At 47.5% G+C, this 18,451-nt stretch overlaps 1 long non-coding RNA gene and 1 pseudogene across 1 annotated transcript; both read left to right on the top strand.

Annotated features, from left to right (window-relative positions):
- The first annotated feature begins 1,985 nt into the window (after window positions 1–1,985).
- Window positions 1,986–10,892, top strand: LOC126497849 (uncharacterized). Its single transcript, XR_007590693.1, has 3 exons — window positions 1,986–2,320; window positions 3,180–3,467; window positions 10,831–10,892. It is a non-coding gene; the product is annotated as an uncharacterized lncRNA (long non-coding RNA).
- Window positions 10,893–13,918: 3,026 nt separating this feature from the next.
- On the top strand, window positions 13,919–16,198 carry LOC126497769 (trans-1,2-dihydrobenzene-1,2-diol dehydrogenase-like; annotated as a pseudogene).
- The last annotated feature ends 2,253 nt before the right edge of the window (window positions 16,199–18,451 follow it).

Below are 18,451 nucleotides of genomic sequence, written 5' to 3' on the forward strand. Positions count from 1 at the left end.
AACAGAAGCGACAGAAGGAAGCTTCGAGGACAAACTGACGATGCCCGTGGTTCTGTCAAAAGAAACATTGTTGCTGGCCTATGACTGCTGCTTTTGTTAATTAACTGAGTTTCGCCCCAATCAGAAACAACATGGACAAGAGTAACATGCATCTTCTACCTTTATAAAATGATGTCCCAGGTTAAGTTCTGCAGGTGAGAGCGCCCATTGAAGCTGGAGCATCAGCTGGTCCAAGTCTTTTTCTCATCTGCAGAAACAAAGACAGAGAAAGGGTGGGCCTGAATTGGGATCACCCAAAGGGGGCTCTTGTCCTGAGCAATGGTGGGGTTCTGGGGAATGTGCTCTTCCAGGGCTCAATCCACCAGTCTCCCTACCCTGAGTTCCTCCTTTACACATTCTACTCCATCGGTCAGGTACAGCCTGACCCTCTGTAGCACACACCATGGTGTTTGATCACATGCCTACCACGCATTTAGCTCTCTCACCGCTGTGCCTTCTGATCTCACCTGTGTCCCCCTAACCTTTTCTGGGATCAACAGCATGGCCTTCACTGCTTCATGGTCCCTCTGGCCCTATTTTTCTCAATGTGATAGGGTTTCTACCTAGCAGACAGGAACATCCATAGAACCATATCACATTAGATGGTTTCTCATAAAACATTTCTGTTTACTGCCAGCATACTTCAGATTAAAAGGCCTCTTTAGTCCCATAGAAAAACACTAGGCTTGTACCTTAATCTCCCAGACTTCCTAAGGCTGATAAGCCAGCACACAGTGGGGAGTTGTGTTTGTGTGCTGGGAAGCAAGCCTTCCTGGTATGTGCAGCCCAACAACAGCGGTGCTGAGACCGGCCACACCAGGCACAGGCTTACACAGCCAGCGTTCAGCACTGCATGGGTGACTATCTGTGAGGATGTCACCCCAGGTGCTCGCGTTAGTCCTGGTGTAGACACCCCTTTGGCCGTCAGGCGGTGGAGGCTGAGCAGGGTGGCAGCTGACAGCTGTGGAGTATATTTTCCTGTCTTTAATTCATCTGTTGGGCTCTTGGGGACTCTCAGAGGCTGGTCCGTCTTAATTCAGGGATGCTCAGTGTCCTGTAGGTTGTGCTGGGGGCTAATCTCTGTTTTCATTCGAGGTGAGCAGAAAGCTCTGCTGTTCACAAAGTGAAGAAGAAAAGCCCAGGGCCTAGGGCAGGGACATTCCTTCCTCTGCTCTTCGAGGGCAGAGTTTTGGGGTACATATTGAATCACTGAGAATGGGGATTACAGCCCCATTCTAGGGCAGCCTGAGCGACTTTAGAGACCCTGAGCAATAATGTAGCCTCGGGGATCTAGAGGCACTTTCTTTCCAGTCCCTGAGCACTGGTCTAGCTCAGCCAGCGATTCTCTGTCCACACTGTGCCTGGGGGCTCCTTAGTACTGACTAGGACCAGGGTGCTCAGGGCAGCCTTCAGGAAGGAAGGAGACTGGAAGGTATGCTGAGTCCCGGGAGGGGCATTTTCCCTGGTCAGTGCCTCACTTAGGGAGGCAGCCACTCCCTGCCGTTGCTGGGAACGTGCAAGAACGCAGGGCCAGGTGTACATGCTAATCGCTAGGTGCCTTTCTTACACACATATCTTTTTCCCAGCCAGCTTTGAAAACAGACGGGCTGAACAAAACCAGGCTTTTCAGACAAGCCCTTAGGGACATTTTCTGGGGCTTCAAAGCCTCCCAGAGGTAATTGTGAAAGTAGAGGGAGACTGTGCCCACATGCAAATTCTGGCTGCTGGCACAAGCCCAGGGCTAGCAGACAACCACCACCCTGCTTAAGGCAAACCCGAGAAGTGATCAGCTTCGGCACTGCATTAAGAACTCCTAGCATTTTCCACTCAGGAACTGGAAGGCACACGTCTTTGGGGGTGGTGTACATCAAATTGTACCAGCTGTATTATTTCAATGCCCTAGAAGGTGAAATATGTGTATTTTGAGACCTGGAAATTTATGGATAACCAAGATCAAGACAGCACCGGCATTCTTTGGGAAATGGGGCAACCACTGTCTTTCAATTTCTTCTTAAAGTTACGTGATCTCTACCCTCTTTTTCATTTGCTAAACCAGGAAGATCACATCAGCTAGGCTGGGCAAGATTCCCAAGTCACTCAGCTCCCAGAAGCAGAATCCAGTCCCTGCCCACATTGAGTCTCTACCCAACGCTGCTCGCCTGCACTGCCTCTGAGCGCGCTGTGGCCCCAGACTTTCTCTTCTCTGCTTTTCCACTGTGTGACGTGGTCACGAAGGATTCCAGCATCTCTCAGCAGCCGGGTCCCCACCCAGCCTGGCAAGGTGAGGCTTTCATGGGCCCTGGCTCAGCCGCTGGGGTTTAGAAATCATTTTCTTTATTAACCAAGTCCAACTGTGAATTCAGTCCTTTCACACGTCTTAAAATCCTTTTGTGAAAGTCAGCAGGAATGCCTCGGGCCAAGGGTTTAATCTGGTACCGACAGAAGCTAGGAAGGGAACACGGATTGATGTATCCGAGAAAAGATTCACTATCAGGAGATCCACAGAAGCAGAGAACCCCCAAGCACCTCAGCAAGCCCGGAAGTCACACCGGCATGCTTCTTCAACATCACAAGCTTGGCTTGGGAAAAACGTGTTTCCCATTTAAAACAATGTAATATATTCCGTCATTTTGCAATTTATTATGCTCTTACTGACATCATAAGGGACAGCAAACACTCTTGAGGGTCACCGGGCATAGGGCAGTGACAGGTTTCCTAGGGGTTGTGGTCAGTGTGTCCAGCAGCACAGAGCTAGCACTGTGGAATTCCTGCAGAGAGGCCATTGCTCAGAGAGCTCAGAGTGTCCATAGTATTTCTCTTCCTATAGGAAGATGCTGCATACTTCATCTGATACCCACTCCTTAGCAGGTGGAAAGTTCCAGAAGGCTCCTCCCCCACCACTGGGAGTCTTCTAAGGCAAGCTCCAGTATTTACACTCCTGACCCAAAGGTTCCAGGTCCACACGTATCAAGCCACAGAAGAGGGCAGGGTGGGAGTGAGTCATTCAGGTGGTACAAACGCTGCTGGCTCTGGTCAGTCTTCCACCTGCTAGGCGACTCTGGGCAAGTCACCAGCTTCTTCTTTACCTGTGCAGCTGTAAATCTTGGACTCTGAGGTGATTGGCTATGTTTTCTCTCTAGGCTGCCCCATTCTGCGTGCTGGGGAGGAAACTAAGGAAGCCCTGCTAAGCCCTCATGGATCAAGTCCCCAGCTTCTGAGGATGCAGAGGAGTAAGAACCTCGGTATGGGGATCTGATATTGGCTGCACCATCTGCCTGGGCCACTCTATACACCCCACTGCTATGGCAGAGAGCAGCCCTGGCTATGTCTAAAGAATGGCATGGACCAGTCACCATGGTGTCAAAGGCTTCAGTTTCACCTGTCAGTATGGCAACAGGGGCAGGAGACATCACTACGGCAAACCAGAGGTACATGATGGGAGGAGGGGGTTCTGCCTGCTCTCTGTGCGTGCTTGGTCCACGGGAAGCAGGATGGTGCTATCCTGTCACAGTCTGTGGGAAACAGGAAGCACAGACCCTGGGGTGGCTGAGCCATAGTCATGGGTAGACTAGAATGCTAAAGGCCTGCGTATGGTTGGGAAGAATCAGATTTACTTCAAACGATTTTAATATTGCTCAAAAATATCAGGTTTGCTGAAATGGAAAAGTAAAAGAACAGATTTACTTACTTACTGATTGATTATGTGTGTATACCTGTGGGGAGGAGGGGACAGGTGTATATGTTAATATGTCAATCTTTGTTGCTATTCCTCGAGATCTGTTCACTTAGTTCTTTTTAGATGGGGTGTCTCACTGACATCTTGAGCTTTCTGATCAGGCTAGACTGGCTAGCCAGTGAGTTCCAGGACCCCACTGCCTCTGCCCCTGCCTCTTCAGATTACAGGTACACGCCACCATGCCCTACTTGTACCAGGTGCGGCGGGGGGGGGGGGCGGGGGAGGTGAATTCAGGTCTTCATGGTTAGAACGGCAGGATCATGAGGGCAGTTCTGTATGTGTAAGCAGAGACGCTAAGGAAATCAAGCTGGACCAAACTAGAAACCTGCCTGATGCCTGTGACCCAGTGGTGGGTGCTTGCTTAGCGGACACACCATCTGCCCAGGGAGTTTCTCTGAGCTGTTATTCTCAGGATGGCAAAGTGAAATGCTGTCACCCAGAAACCCCTACTGCACCCCAGACCCAGCTCCCCAAGATGCTGCCTGGAGGCAAAAACCTTGCGAAGAAGCTAAGGCAGTGGTATCAGTTCACAGTGGCCAGGTCTATACAGCTGCTCACATCTACAGGAATCATGAAAGCCCCGGGCCCTCTGTCTCAGTCAGAAGCCCCAAATTCAGCCTCCCCACATGACAAAGTCCTAACAATGGCAGCTATGAACGGAGCTGGCTGAGAGGTGAAGGAAAAGCATGGACAATTCAATACAAGGGTGTCCTCAAAGAGGACAAGGACAGGAGAGGGAATGTGGGGTGGCTGAGGACATAAGAAGCCAGACAGCCATTGCACAGTCCAGGGAATGAGGAGAGTGCAGTGGCCATGTGGCACGGTCCCTAGCAGTTGTCAGGTCTCAGTCCGCTTGGTCATCCATAGCTCAGTTCTGTAGACTGGGTGGCTCAGAAGCAGCATATATTGGTTTCATACAGTTCTTGGGCTTCAGGGCTACAGCAGATCTTTGTGAAGGTTACTTGCCAGGCCATACACACATTTAGCTCTGTCTTCACAGGTGGAAAGTGCTGGGAGCTCCCTGGAGCCTTTTATGAAATTGCCAAACCCTTTACCAGGGCTTTACCCCATGACCCAACCAATCACTTCCCCTTTCTCATTTCCCTTTACCATCTCCTTTGGAGCAAAGATCTCAACAGGTCAGTTTTGGAGGGGCACACATGCTTAGACACACAAGGGTTGAGAAAGAGGGGGACCCTGGCTGACTGGCATTTGGACCTCCAGCCTTCAGAGCTCTACGTCCTATGGTTTAGCCTCTGGGGACTCTGTGGGTGTGAAAAAGTATTCATAAAGGAGTGCCCTTCCATCTGTGCACGGTGGGGTTGGATGATGTTCAGTGTACTCCCTGCTTACACACACACACCTCCTACCTTCATCTATCTATCTATCTATCTATCTATCTATCTATCTATCTATCTATCTATCTATCATCTATCTATCTATCTATCTATCTATCTATCTATCTATCTATCTATCATCTATCTATCTATCTATCTATCTATCTATCTATCTATATCTATCATCTATCTATCTATCATCTATCTTTCTTTCTATCTATCATCTATCTACCTATCCATCTACTTATCTACCATCTATCAATGTTTACCTATTGTGGTGCTGGGTCAAACACAGACATGGCTGGCAGTCTTTCTACAATGCCACTACTTCCCTATCCCTAAAACTATCATTTAAATGTCTACATGATCTCACAAGCTACAGACAGCTCGTAACTTGGGCACCCTTCCTTTTGTGACCATCTTGCAGCAGCACCAGCAGCAGCAGCAACAACATAGCAGCACAGCAGCTATGCACAGCATCTGTGCACATATTTGGGGTCCTGTGTTTTGGGGAGATGGAAGCTGAGAACACAGTGATGAGGAGAGAATTAGGGATGAGATGTGTAGGTGTAAGGGGAGACTGTTCATTCCTGGCCACACAGATCCTAATAATCACACAGAAACAATATTAATTACAACACTGGCCAATGGCTCAAGCATATTTCCGGCTAACTCTTATATCTTAAATTAAGCCAAATTTTTTTTAAAGATTTATTTATTTATTATGTATACAACATTCTGCCTCCATGTATGCCCACATGCCAGAGGAGGGCGCCAGATCTCATTACAGATGGTTGTAAGCCACCATGTGGTTGCTGGGAATTGAACTCAGGACCTCTGGAAGAGCAGACGGTGCTCTAAACCACTGAGCCATCTCTCCAGCCCTAAGCCAAATTTTTTAATTTGTATTTTTACCACAAGGTTTGGATTTCCTGCCTTGCTATTCTCTGCTAAGCCATTGGCTGAAGCAGATTTATTCATTTATTAATGAAAGCAACAGATTTACAGAAGGACTTCCCAATCATGCCCCCTTTTCTGTCTAAATAAAAGTAAGGTTTTAACTTTAATATAGTAAAATTACATGTAACAAAACAATTATCAAGCAAGAATTATAGTTACGATATTTAGTCCATTTACATTTGGCAAGTTAAAGAAAATACTCTATCATCTATCCTATCTTTGTGAGTCTAAAGTTTCATATCTAATTTATCTTTTATCATAACTATGGAAAACTATAACTATATTTGTCTTTAACTCTTCAAAGACCCCAAAAGGATATACTATTACCTAAGTAAACAGGAAGTGTATTGTAAGCAACTTCCAAAACGCTAGAATTGACAGAGACATTTTACTGCCCGGACCGTCACCCAGAGTTCTTCTGTAATGTTGGGACATCCATCTTCAGCCTACAGTCCCATAGTGTCTGACATACTTTTCAGTGAAGCAGGAAATTTGAAGATCTGTTCTGTCTTGTACTGGCAAAGTTCATCAGTTACTTTCTTCTGTGTCCTGCAGAATGTCTGATAGTATTCTCTGTGAATCAGGAACCCCAAAGGACCATCTCAACTTCTTTTGGCAAGTTCAGCAGTCATTTTTCTGTGGGTCCTGCATGTCCAGTTTACAGTATTCCATCAAGCAGTCCAGAAAAGAGCAGTTTCTTGCCCAAATGGCTATCAAACTCCATAAGGATCCTCTTCGATGCCCATCTTCCTCTTGAAGTAGATGGTGCTGCCAGGAGCAGACATGTCTCATTGTCATAAAAAGCCCTAAGTTATTAAAATATTTAAATGCCATTTTCTGTAGGTCTTTGAAGTTTTGAAGATTATCTAACTGAAATATATCTCTGAATATCTAGAAAACCTAAAATGACTTTAAGTTTGACTTTTATAAATGACTGCCTATTAATCTATAATTTTTAATTATACATTATTTATAAAGAACTGCCTAAACATAATACCCTAAACAAAAACAGCAATACATATAACAAAATTGACCTTAAATTTGTATCAATAAACCAAAGTCAGTACTGATGTAAAGTATTCATTTCTATATCATATCCTGCTTTAAATAAAAACAAACATTTATAAACAATCATTTTGGAAATTTGGACATTGTTTTCTTCAAACTGCTTCCTGCTGTTTGTTTAGCAAAGTATTCTTAGGATCACAGAGATCTTTTGGGGGCTCTTGTTCCATCAAACCACATTAGCCTGGAAGGAGTCCATAGGTCCTCATCTTCTGTGGAAACAAAAGCAGAACCTCTTTTCCAAACAACATATCCATAGACCCAAAATTTGAAGTCAAGATACCTTTATATTGGTTTAACTTAGCAGCCCCCAGAATCAAATGTCTCTCTGCCGACAAAACTTTCAAAGAAAACAGAATAGTATGCATAATCCAGGCTCTCTGTGTATATTTCATCTTTATGTGGCTTATTTTTCTTTATGTAGGCTCAGCTTCCAGCTAGTATCCTCACTGGAGACTTTGCCCTAACTGACGGAGGGACTGGATGCTAGGGGCCCATCTTCGCTGTGTGTTACAGTCCAGAGCTGAGAACAGAGTGTAGTGGATCAGCTCAGCTGATTACTGGGATTGATGGGACAGGGTTTTAGGACTGGGGGGTAAGGAGGTAGCGAATGACAAATAGACATAAGACTTAAAGGAATTGCATTTGAATGTATTTTTATTAGGTATGAGGCTTTTTTATATATAGGAAAGATTGTTTAACAGTATATATTACTTTATGTGGTATAGATTATTTTTAGAATTATTATATTAAATATATGAGAATAGATTTTTATTAGATGTCTCCAATGTGAGTTTGTGGTTGGTTATGCCAGACATGGCTTGGCGTTAGTTGTGATATAAATTTTTATTTTGGTTATGAGTTTATGGTATTTTAAGCTAAGGGTAAGTGGTTTGGTTAGTAGTTATATAGTTTATAGTTTTTTACATTTTTGTAATTTATGTAGAAGAACTTTTTTATATTTTTAACTTTTTAAAGCCTTTTTTAAACCAATTTTAAGAAGTTATAGGTATTTATTTTTGTTTTTTATTTTTATTTTATTTTTGTTGAATTTGTTTTAATTGTTTAAATTTGTTTTTTTGTTTTTTATTTATTAAGTACCAAATTAAACCTGGAAACCTTTTTTAAATGTTAACCCATTTTTTAATTAGTATTATATATTTTTGTATATGGCAATGGTTTATTAGTAGAATTTGGAAATTTAAACATATTATTTTTTGGCAAAAGTTAGATTTTATTTTTTAGAACATAAGTAGGTGATGTCAAAAGTGTCAGGGTTTTGATGTAAGAAGTGTGTGACGACAAAGGATGGTCCTTCTGGAACAAAGCCAGTGGGCACCCATCCTGTGAGAGTGACTGAGCTGGCCTCTGCCCCGATCTGCTCTGTCTGGGGATCCTGAGTCTGCTGAGTCCGGAATCTCTTCTGTCCCTTGGTTGCTGCCCTGTTCAGCTCTACCACACAAAGCTGTGTGCCCCGGTCGGGGTTCTTGCTTTTGAGGTAGCAGCTGTGCTGTCTCTGCATCCCTTCTAGGGCACTCTCCTGTCCTCCATACTGGAGACAGCAGGTAGTTATCCGTCTTTATGAAGCTCCTTTCTGGGCCTGTTTGCAGACTGGAAGGCCTGGCAGCTTCAGTTGGCTGTTTCTCCTGCCGAGGCAAACCTTGGCTGGAGGGAATAAGCAGAACACGTCCAGATGTCAGGGTTTATAGCATCATCAAACAAAGGGAGGTGTCTAAAGCCCCAGACCGTGAGCCCTCAGCAAGGGCGGCGGCGTATCCCCAGTGCCAGCTACCCTGTCCAGTCTTGCCTGTGGCATACAATCATGGCTTTGTGTAACCTGGCATGGGGACAAGAAGGTGTGGGCATGCTTGTGGTCGCTCACTCAAGTCAGGGACAGCCAGGGTGCCGCAGGAGGGATGAGACGAGAGGGAGAAGCCGCTCCGGGATGTCACATTGGTCTCTGCAACCACATTCCCATTGCAGCTGAATGGGTGCAGTCAGATGTCAAGACCTGAGAAAGTCAACCACAGGCCTGAGCGAAGGCAAGTTCCCTGGGCATCAGTCCCCTCGATGGAGGGAAGCTGTCAGGTGGCCACTGTGGGTGTTGCTGTCATTCAGCTTACTCTACAGAGGCCTTTCCACCTACGGGTCTGGGCACGAGTCTCCAGAAGGCCCTGAGTCCAAGCGGAACACAGTCTCATAAATACCTCATCCAACATCTCCCTGGTCTACAAGCATTCAGTGGTCAGGACTCCACACCGGGAGCCTGAGCCTTATCTCCCATTACTCGTAGGACAGTGTTGGTATAGGGGGTATCTGGGTTCACCCCAGACCCAGAACCCCCACAGGACACAGCTGAAGAACAGCTGACTTGTCTCTTTAGCAGGTAGTAAAGGAATTTGCTGGCTGGCCTGGTTGCACAACTATCTGGCTCACTTTCTTGCTGTGACTCTGTGGATATTATCCAGGAACTTGATTTTCAATTGTCACCCGAGTGTGCCTGAAATACAGACATGACAGGACGGCTGCCCTGGTTCTGACCCTGGCCCACAAGAGACATGTAAAGCTTTCTGCCTGAAGCAGAAAGACAGAGGATATATGGGGGAGACAAGGAAGAAAGGAGAGAGAGAGAGAGAGAGAGAGAGAGAGAGAGAGAGAGAGAGAGAGAGAGAGAGAAGCATGTCACTAAGGCCCTGTCTCCTCACTGGCCTGAAGGCAGCTGTACACACAGGAATTCTGTTGTGCACCAGCTGTGAAATATTTGTTTTATTTTATGATAGACTCACATTTTAGAGAACTTGAAAATATGGAGATGATTTCATGAAGGAGCTTGGGTCACAGGCACAGTAACCTTCATGTGGACGGGACATACTGAGCGATCCCGCTGTGCCTCCGGACGTCCCCCAGTTCCTCTCCATCTGCCATCAAGGATGGCATAGAACAGCAAGAAGACCCCTTCCTCTGCTCTCTGTGGCTGGTTCCATTAGCAGACGCCATGCCCTAGAGAGAGTGCTGGTGCTCCCTGTTGGAAGGCATGACCTCCTTGGTTTGGGGACAGGAAAATGGGGAGCAGCTTACAGGATACATTTCCACAATACCCAGAGCGAACACTGTCAGCTCCCAGGTTCTGCCTGTTCCTTGCTGACAGCAACGTCAGACCACCCAAGTGGGGAGTCTGTCCCTCCAGGCAAACAGGGGAAGCAAGAGGCACCAAGGGAGCCTGCCCGGGTCAGGTCCAATAAATCATCTCCATGGTAATGCCACATGTCCTCCCCCAGTGCTGCGTGAGATACAGATGGCAGAAATGATGGCCTGCACAATTAAAACATGGGGCCCAAGATGGGCCACGTTGCATGGGGTCCAACTCTGGCCAGCGTTATTGGGGCTCCAACAGCGGCATGAGGCCGGGGCTGTATTTAAAACAAAACACTCAGAGGAAACCCGGCAACGTGTTCTGCAGATCTAGTGAGCGGTACCTTGGGACTGACAGTAGTTTCTGTTTGTTCATGAACGTGACAGTCTGAGTACAGACAACAGAGCACCCCACATTCCTGGGCATGAAGGTTACGATGGGACTGTCAAACGAAATAACATTTTTGGAAATGAGAAAAAAAACCTTTGACGTTTAAGAAAAATAACAGTGAACTAGCAAGACTAGTGAGGCAGAGCCTGGGAGCTGTGTTCTTTCTTCAGGTGACTGTGTCCTCTGCCACCCTTGTGAAGGAGCGTCTGCCTGAGGCCTGGCTCACTTGGAGGGAAGAGACAAGGGGGTGAGGGCAAGGACAGGGGTAGGTGTAAGGGTTGGGAGAGGCATGGCAGGGGTGGGGTGGGCGGGGGCAGTTTGGCAAGGCTTTTGTACCCTCAGCTCTCAGAGCAGGTGAGAAAAAGTCCTAGATGTCGGCTTCTTCTGGGAAGAGGTGAGTGCTTCATCCCTGAAGCGCCAACTAAAGGCAACTCCTGGGACCAGCCTTGATTAACCAGCCGTGCGCGGTGACTGCAGAAAGGGGAGCTGACTCTGAAGCCAGAGGCCTTGGTTGACCCCAGCCACACCCTTGCACCAGCTAAGAAGTCACCCGAGCAACTCACTCTTCATTTCTGCTTCATCTTTACTATAGTGTGGGTGCAACACACACTTCACAGAACTGTCACGGGCACCGGAAGAGCCTCGGAAGTGCCCCGGAAGTGCTTTGTACGGGTGCTCAGCATCTTTAACGAGCAATCAATGCACCTGTTAAAATAAATGGCAGATAATAAATGGCAGTCATTGTTAGCTGCTGTAAGTATTAGAACTAGTGAATGCCTCTTCAAACCCCAAAGATGGCATCCTCTTAGCTGCAGGCCTGTGGGAATTCTTTGATAGATTGGCCTCTTGCACTCCATGCTTCATGTCAAAAGTTATATGTTAAAATTTGCCTACTGAGGGACATGGTGGCGTACAGCTTTAATCCCAGCCCTTGGGAGGCAGAAGCAAATGGATCTCTCCAATTCTGAGCTGATTCCAGACCAACCCGGGCTCCACAGTGATATCCTGTCACAAACAAACCCATCTGCCTATTAAGTGGGATCTCCCGTGGTGTCTGGGTGCTCAGAAGCCAGCAGCAGATGGGGTATCCGAGCTTGGCATCATCTGCTTTAGGGGGACGAGCAAGAGGAAGCTGAATCTTATTCGTATGCCTTGTGTTTTGCTGCGTCACCCGTGGTTCTCTTGAGATCAGTATGATGAGGAGCTTGAGCTGCTCCTTAGCATGGTAAGTAGGAGCATGGTCCCCCAGAGCTGGCTGCAAGCCTCTCACAGAATCAGGCAATGGCTACAAAAGAGGCCCAGTGCCCAGAGCTGACCTGATGCACCACCTATGGAGTAAGGCATAGGTCCTGTGGTTGGGCAATAAGTCCTGTTGTTCAGAGCCCAGGAGGTCATAGACACCGATTGTTCCAGCATGAGCTGCCAATGGTTTTTGACACCACAGCACTGCCTGGTTCTGCTGTCAGGTGCTCTGTTGCCCTAGAGACCTGAGGCTGCACCCTGTTGATTTACATAGCCCATTTGCATATCAGACACCACTCGTGCCTACACAAACCGATTTCCAAATTCAAAGGGTATGAGGGTATGCAAACAGAGTAGGGTATCCCTAAGACAAAAGGTTTGAGCCTGCTGAATTCCTTTCATTACTGTTCTGCTTGTTTCTTCATTACGAACCTATAGATAAAAGAAAAAGCAGAATGAAAGTGTAATTAAAATGTTTTAGAAAATGAACAAAAATCCTGACTAGAACATTCTCCCTCTAAAGCTGTTCTTATTGCTGTAGTCACAGGGAATGAGCTGCCCCAAACACACCGGTATTGTGTCTGTGTCACTACTGTGCAATGGTCCCACACCAAGAGACCCAGGAGAAAGGACAAAGGGGTTGGAGCTGAGCTTGGTTCCCTGGGTGCCCTCACCAGACCTGGTCTTCACTGAGACAGCCTCTCCTGGGGCCAGGGGCCTTTCTAAACACAAATCTAACTATGACCTCCTGCTTCTGAGAAACTGAGTATACAGAGGGACAACAGCCAAGCCTCAGGTGTGAGGGGAACTCGTCCCACACCTATAGCCTCGCCAGGAACCATCCTGTCCTGTACACACCTCAGGAGCTGCCCGCTATGGCTGTCGGGAAGCCGGCTAGCATCTTCAGTGACAGGCAGGGATATAAAGAACAGGAGACCAACTGGAGGCAGTAACAGCCCCCTTCCTATTTCAATAAGGCTACTCAGAGTTCCTACCTCCAGCTTCCCCTGAAGCCAGTGTCCTTCTCCTGCCTATTGGCTTTTCCATCTCGTTGTGTGCAGATTTGCCCAGCCCAGTGACCATGGGGTCCCTTGCACAGAGACCCCGATGTACTATCATCACTCATTCTTTGTGGACAGACCTTTGTGCCTTTCTACTCTCCAAGGTCCTTGAAGGTGGCCGTCTGTGCTCTTGGAGGAACTTGGTCCCTGGATACCACACAGGCTTCTACCTATCTAGCCTTCGTGCAGCTCAAAACCTACTTTCAGCCTTACCTGCTTCTCCACGAATCCTTCTCCCTCCTCTCCTCACCTAACTCAAATCTGGCTGCACTGTGCTGGCTGGGCCCAAATACTCCGCAGTCCTCTGCATCCAGCTGTAGGTTCTGGAAGTCTACTACACAGTCTCTGCTCACTGCACCAGTTTCTGCAGAGTGGCCCCTTAACTCTACTTCTTCCCTCATGATAGCATCCAGTAGGGTTCATCATATACAGCAAGTGTTCAGTAAACAGGATCAGCTGGATCCCGAATAGATCGGGGTCTCTCCTCAGTCCCTGCTGTCCTGATTATAAGAACAATGACTTGTTCCCAGAACCAGAGACATCAGTTTCCTATCTCAGAGTCCCCAGTCCTGCTTCTGAGCTAGCTGCTTTTTCTCAGTACTTCCCCAGGGGATGAGGTAGGGAGGCACTGGCCTGGAAAGAGGCCATTCTTCTGAGGATACTGCCTGAATCCCACGTACGATACAGTCAGGCTTCTGGGAAAGTGGGATGCATCACAGAACCTGGCTATTTTACGTTCATTTCTCTATTCCAGTTGCTATTGCTTTGCTCTGGATGGTCACTTGTCTGGATTGCCTACTTTGACGTTCTGCCCTAGAAGTCCAGATGTTGGGGTGTCAGGTAGAGGGACCCCGCTGTTGGCTGCTGCTCACAGGCACCTCTTTTCTCCTGGCTCTGCTCTTAGGCGACAGAGGGAGGCTGGATTTGCAGGCTAAGCTCTTCTTTGAGGAGCGGGATGCTATTTGTTACCCAAAGTTCTCTCCAGCCCACCCCAAAGCTGCAGATCACTGAGAAGTATACCCTTTCCTCAGAAGCCAGTGTGGCCATCAGTACCCTTGCTGCCGTCGTGGGATATGACCCATTTCCTCATAAAACCGTGTTGATACCCATCTACCTTCGTGTAGATCAGATTGGTCTTGAACTCACAGACATCCTCCTGCCTCTGCACCCCAGTGCTTTCACCACCATGCCTGGCCTAAGCCTATTTTCTCAAATGTTACAATTCATTAAAGAGAGCTGGGTACTTTTGCTAACAGTGTATTTAATTTCTTTACTAATTATAATAACATATACTTAATTTCTGCGTTAGTTTGGCTTTCTTTTTTCTAAGATGCTTTTGAATTCAAACACGCTAGAACTTATCCAAAGTTTCTAAGGAGGCTGTGGTAGAAGCGTCAGCTGGACTGCCCTGTACCCTCTGGGGGGTGCTCATCCACCGGCCACTGCCACCAGGCGCCTGTGAGTCCCACATCACAGCCGCACTGCCCAGGGGGCTCCTGCTCTGCCCTCCCAGGAATAGATACGTCTGTCTGAAAGAAAATTACCCTGAAATATGTGACCTGATGCTCTTAGAAAAAAAGCCACACCTACGTTAAACATTCTAGAAGGCTGATTGACTGATTAGAACGTCAGTGGCCGTGGAGGGATGGAATTTATAGGCCAGGGGACGAATTATCTTGAGTTATCTTAAGTCCTCCAAACAGCCATTATTGCCCACTTCTGCAGGTGGCCTGCCATCTTTGTGGCTATTAGGTAAATCCTTTCGGAATGCACAAACGGACCCCTTAGATTTCACCAACCTCAAAGCTAAGGATGCCGTCAGGTGACATCCGAGGTTATGCCAGAGATGCTTTTGCTTTAACCCAGCTACTGATGTCTTTACTTTAAAAGTGCCTTGATTTATTACTTTTCTCTGTTCTGCTGATGTAAAAATTGCATAAAAACGTTGCTGCTGAGATGTGACTGATTACCTCCTGAGTTCTGAAGCCTCCTTATCCCTGGGCTCCCCTCTCTGGTTTGCAGGCCATCTGGAGCCGGTTTTTTTCCTGCTATGGAGGCTCTGCGGGAAGTTTTGGCCCAAGGAACTGTCGGGGACCTACGAGTGGCCCGGGCAGAATTTGGGGCAGAATTGAGCCATTTACCCCCATCCACAGACTGGAGCCAGGCCGGCGGCAGCCTGCTGGACCTAGGCATCTACTGCGTGCAGTTCCTCTCTATGGTCTTTGGTGTGCAGAAGCCCGAGAAGGTTTCAGCCGTGGGAAGGTGAAACAGGTGTGGACGACACCGTTAGTGTGCTACTTCAGTAGCCGGGAGGGTCCACGGCAGCTCCACCTGTAGCATCACCTCCAACCTCCCCAACAAAGCATACGTGATTGGCACCAAGGGCATGGCCCAGATTTGCAAAACGTGGTGCCCAACGGAGTTGGTAGTGAATGGTGAGCGTAAAGAGTTCCCTCCGCCTGCCCTTGGGAAAAACTACAATTTTTTAAATGGATCATGCATGAGTTATGAAGCGAACCACGTCTGCGAGTGCCTGCGTAAAGGTCTTAAGGAAAGTCCCATAGTTCCTCTGGCAGAGAGTGAGCTCTTGGCTGAAATTCTTGAGGAGGCGAGGAAGGCCATTGGAGTCACCTTCCCTCAGGACAAATGATGGTGCAGCTCCTGGGTTGGACACGGCAAGCAATAATTTTTCCTACTTGGGACACTCTAGCTTGACCCTCATTGCTTTGGAGTTATTTTTGCAAAACAGCCCGAGCTTTCCCATTGGAGAAAGCCCTTTCTGGGCTCTTGAGAGTCACCGTCCTCTTGATGTTCTTCCTGCACATTCTGGCATCACCTGTCCTCACACTCACTAGGATGCAGCTCTGGGAAGTGTGAGTTGATGCGATGTCTTTCTGTATGCTGTGAATATGTTCTGCTCTTATTGGTTGATAAATAAAGCTGCTTTGTCCTATGGCAAGTCAGGATAGAGCCAGGTGAGAAATCCAAGCAGAGATACAGGAGAAAAAGGGCAGACTTAAGAGAGATGCCATCCAGCTGCCCAAGGAACAACATGCCAGCAGATCAGTAATGCCACAGCCACGTGGCAATACTCAGATTAATAGAAATGGGTTAATTTAAATGTAAGAGCTAGGGGCTGGAGAGATGGCTCAGTGGTTAAGAGTACCACTCTACCAGAGGATCTGGGTTCAATTTCCAGCACCCACATGGCAGCTTACAACTGTCTGAAGATGCAGTTGCATCTTCACCAATGCAAATGAAATAAAGTTAAATAAACCATAAAAAAATAAAAAAATTTAAAAAAAACCTGTTGCTGCTTTAGGATGTGGTGCTTGGGTAACCGGAATCTGAGCTCTGGGGCAATGCTCATGTTTGGCTATGGAATAAACTATCCCTCTCTGTCTCAGGTGAGATCCGTGCATTCTGCCCGAGGAAGCTGAGTGATTTGCCATGGAGCTGGTTGAGCCTCTTCAATGTGAGCTCTGCAGTGGCCATTGTAACTGCTTCCAAGAGGCTCTGCATCCCAGTTCCGCTGCCTCTGTATGTCACGATGCTCCCCACTGCCTGCGTGCTCAGACTGTCTACTCCTCCCATCCTGAGCACTTTGGGGGGGCTCCTCACCCTGGGAACAGCACCAGAAGTGTGGGTGGGGTCACTCTGCTGATCCAGAGAGGCCACCGCTCTGACATTATCAGCCTGCTGCTCATTCTGCCCTATAGCACCACTCGCTTCCCCTTTTAAAGAAAGCGAGTTCTTCCGGTGGGGAAATTGTCCTTGCCTGAGCCACAGGATGTGGCTCAGAAGGCCCAGAGGACCCTGGTGGAATCTCCCACATTGTGTCCACCCGTCCCAACCCTGCCTTCAGAGCAAATGAAAGCAGAGACATGGAATGAGTTTCTGACTCTGGAAAATCAAAATGTATGTCTGGGTTCCAGCCAGACAGGCAGAGGTGGGCTTGAGAGAAGCAGGGTCTTTGTGTGGCCGGTTTCTAGTCAGGGGCTTCCAGGAAATTCAGCGGCTTCTCTGACTACCTGAGCACTGTCCTCTAAATCACAACCGTGTCCAGAGTCCTGCAGTAGTAGCCTTACCCAGAACCTGTCCCTCCAGAAATTCAGCCCTTACCACCCACCAGGCTCTGGCCCCCGGGATCCAGGTCTGTTTTCAGAGGGAATCTTGATCATTTTCACCCAGAGTCCCCACCTGTTACTCAGTAGTGAGGTCCCCGGGCCAGCACTGTTTAGGAGTTGAACCTCATTTGTAAGCTGAACGGTTCCTGTTGGGTTTTCACAAATCTGACTGGAGACTTGTTCGTTTATTTATTTACTTATTTATTTGCAATGAGACAAATGACAAAGAGAGAGAAAAAGGGGATGGACACACACATGCAGTGGGATAATGCTCTTGTACATTGTAAAATAGTTAAATAAAATGCTGAATGGTCAGTAGCCAGGCAGGAAGTATAGGCATGGCAACCAGACCAAGAGATTTCTGGGAAGAGGAGAGGCAGAGAGTGAGTCACCAGCCAGATGCAGAGGCAGCAAGATGAGAATGCCTTACTGAGAAAATGCACCAAGCCACGTGGCTAAACATGAACAAAAACTATGGGTTAATTTAAGTTGTAAGAGCTAGTTAATAATAAGCCTGAGCTAATAGACCAAACAATTTATAATTAAATAAGCCTCTGTGTGTTTCTTTGGGACCAAAGAGCTGCAGACCTGGTGGGGCAGAAATGTCCATCTATACACATACACACACACACACACACACACACACACACAACACACACACAGAGCTGGGGCACAGAGAGAGCTGAAAGCAGATTGTGTAGCTGTATGGCTTTCCTGATTTGCTTGTACAGTTGTGTAGATAGGCCCAAGTGCATCTATTTCATGGGGGTACACTTGAGCCCCAACTGCATAGCTTCAGACAGAGACTATGTCCAGCAAAAGCATGGAGCTTATGCCATCTCCAGAAAAAGCAGCAGGGATGCAGGTTTAGGTCTGGGCAGGACCCCAGACAGCTTCATCAGGACTCTGAGTAGCTCTCATTGGTGACCTCAGGAATGAGGCAATGAGGCAGATCACGTTAGCCACACAGCCAGTGCTATGTACTGTGTGTATCTCACTTTTCTGAGACTCACAGCTAAGAGATTGCCATGATTCTCTGGACTCAAGACATTTGAACGACGCTGGAACCACTAAGGCTGTGGGGACTTTTTGGAAGTGGACACGATGTACTTTGTGAGAAGACTTCAGGGCCCCGGGCAGAAGGCTATGGTGTGAATCTGAAATGTTTCTCACACTTGATCCCCTGCTGGTGGTGATATCTGGGGAGACTGAAAACTTTTGTAGGCGAGTCCTGGATGGAGAAGTTGAGCCACTGGAGGCTGGTCCTCAGGGGTATATCACCTCGGGCCACGTCCCATCACATTCTCTGCTTCCTGGGCTACCACGGTGTGAACCATGCCACACGTTTTGTGTGATTGATT

Source organism: Alexandromys fortis, unplaced genomic scaffold (genome assembly GCF_014885135.2).
Source record: "Alexandromys fortis isolate MF-2015 unplaced genomic scaffold, M_Fortis_MF-2015_v1.1 scaffold_23, whole genome shotgun sequence".
In the NCBI taxonomy this organism is placed as follows: Eukaryota; Metazoa; Chordata; class Mammalia; order Rodentia; family Cricetidae; genus Alexandromys; species Alexandromys fortis.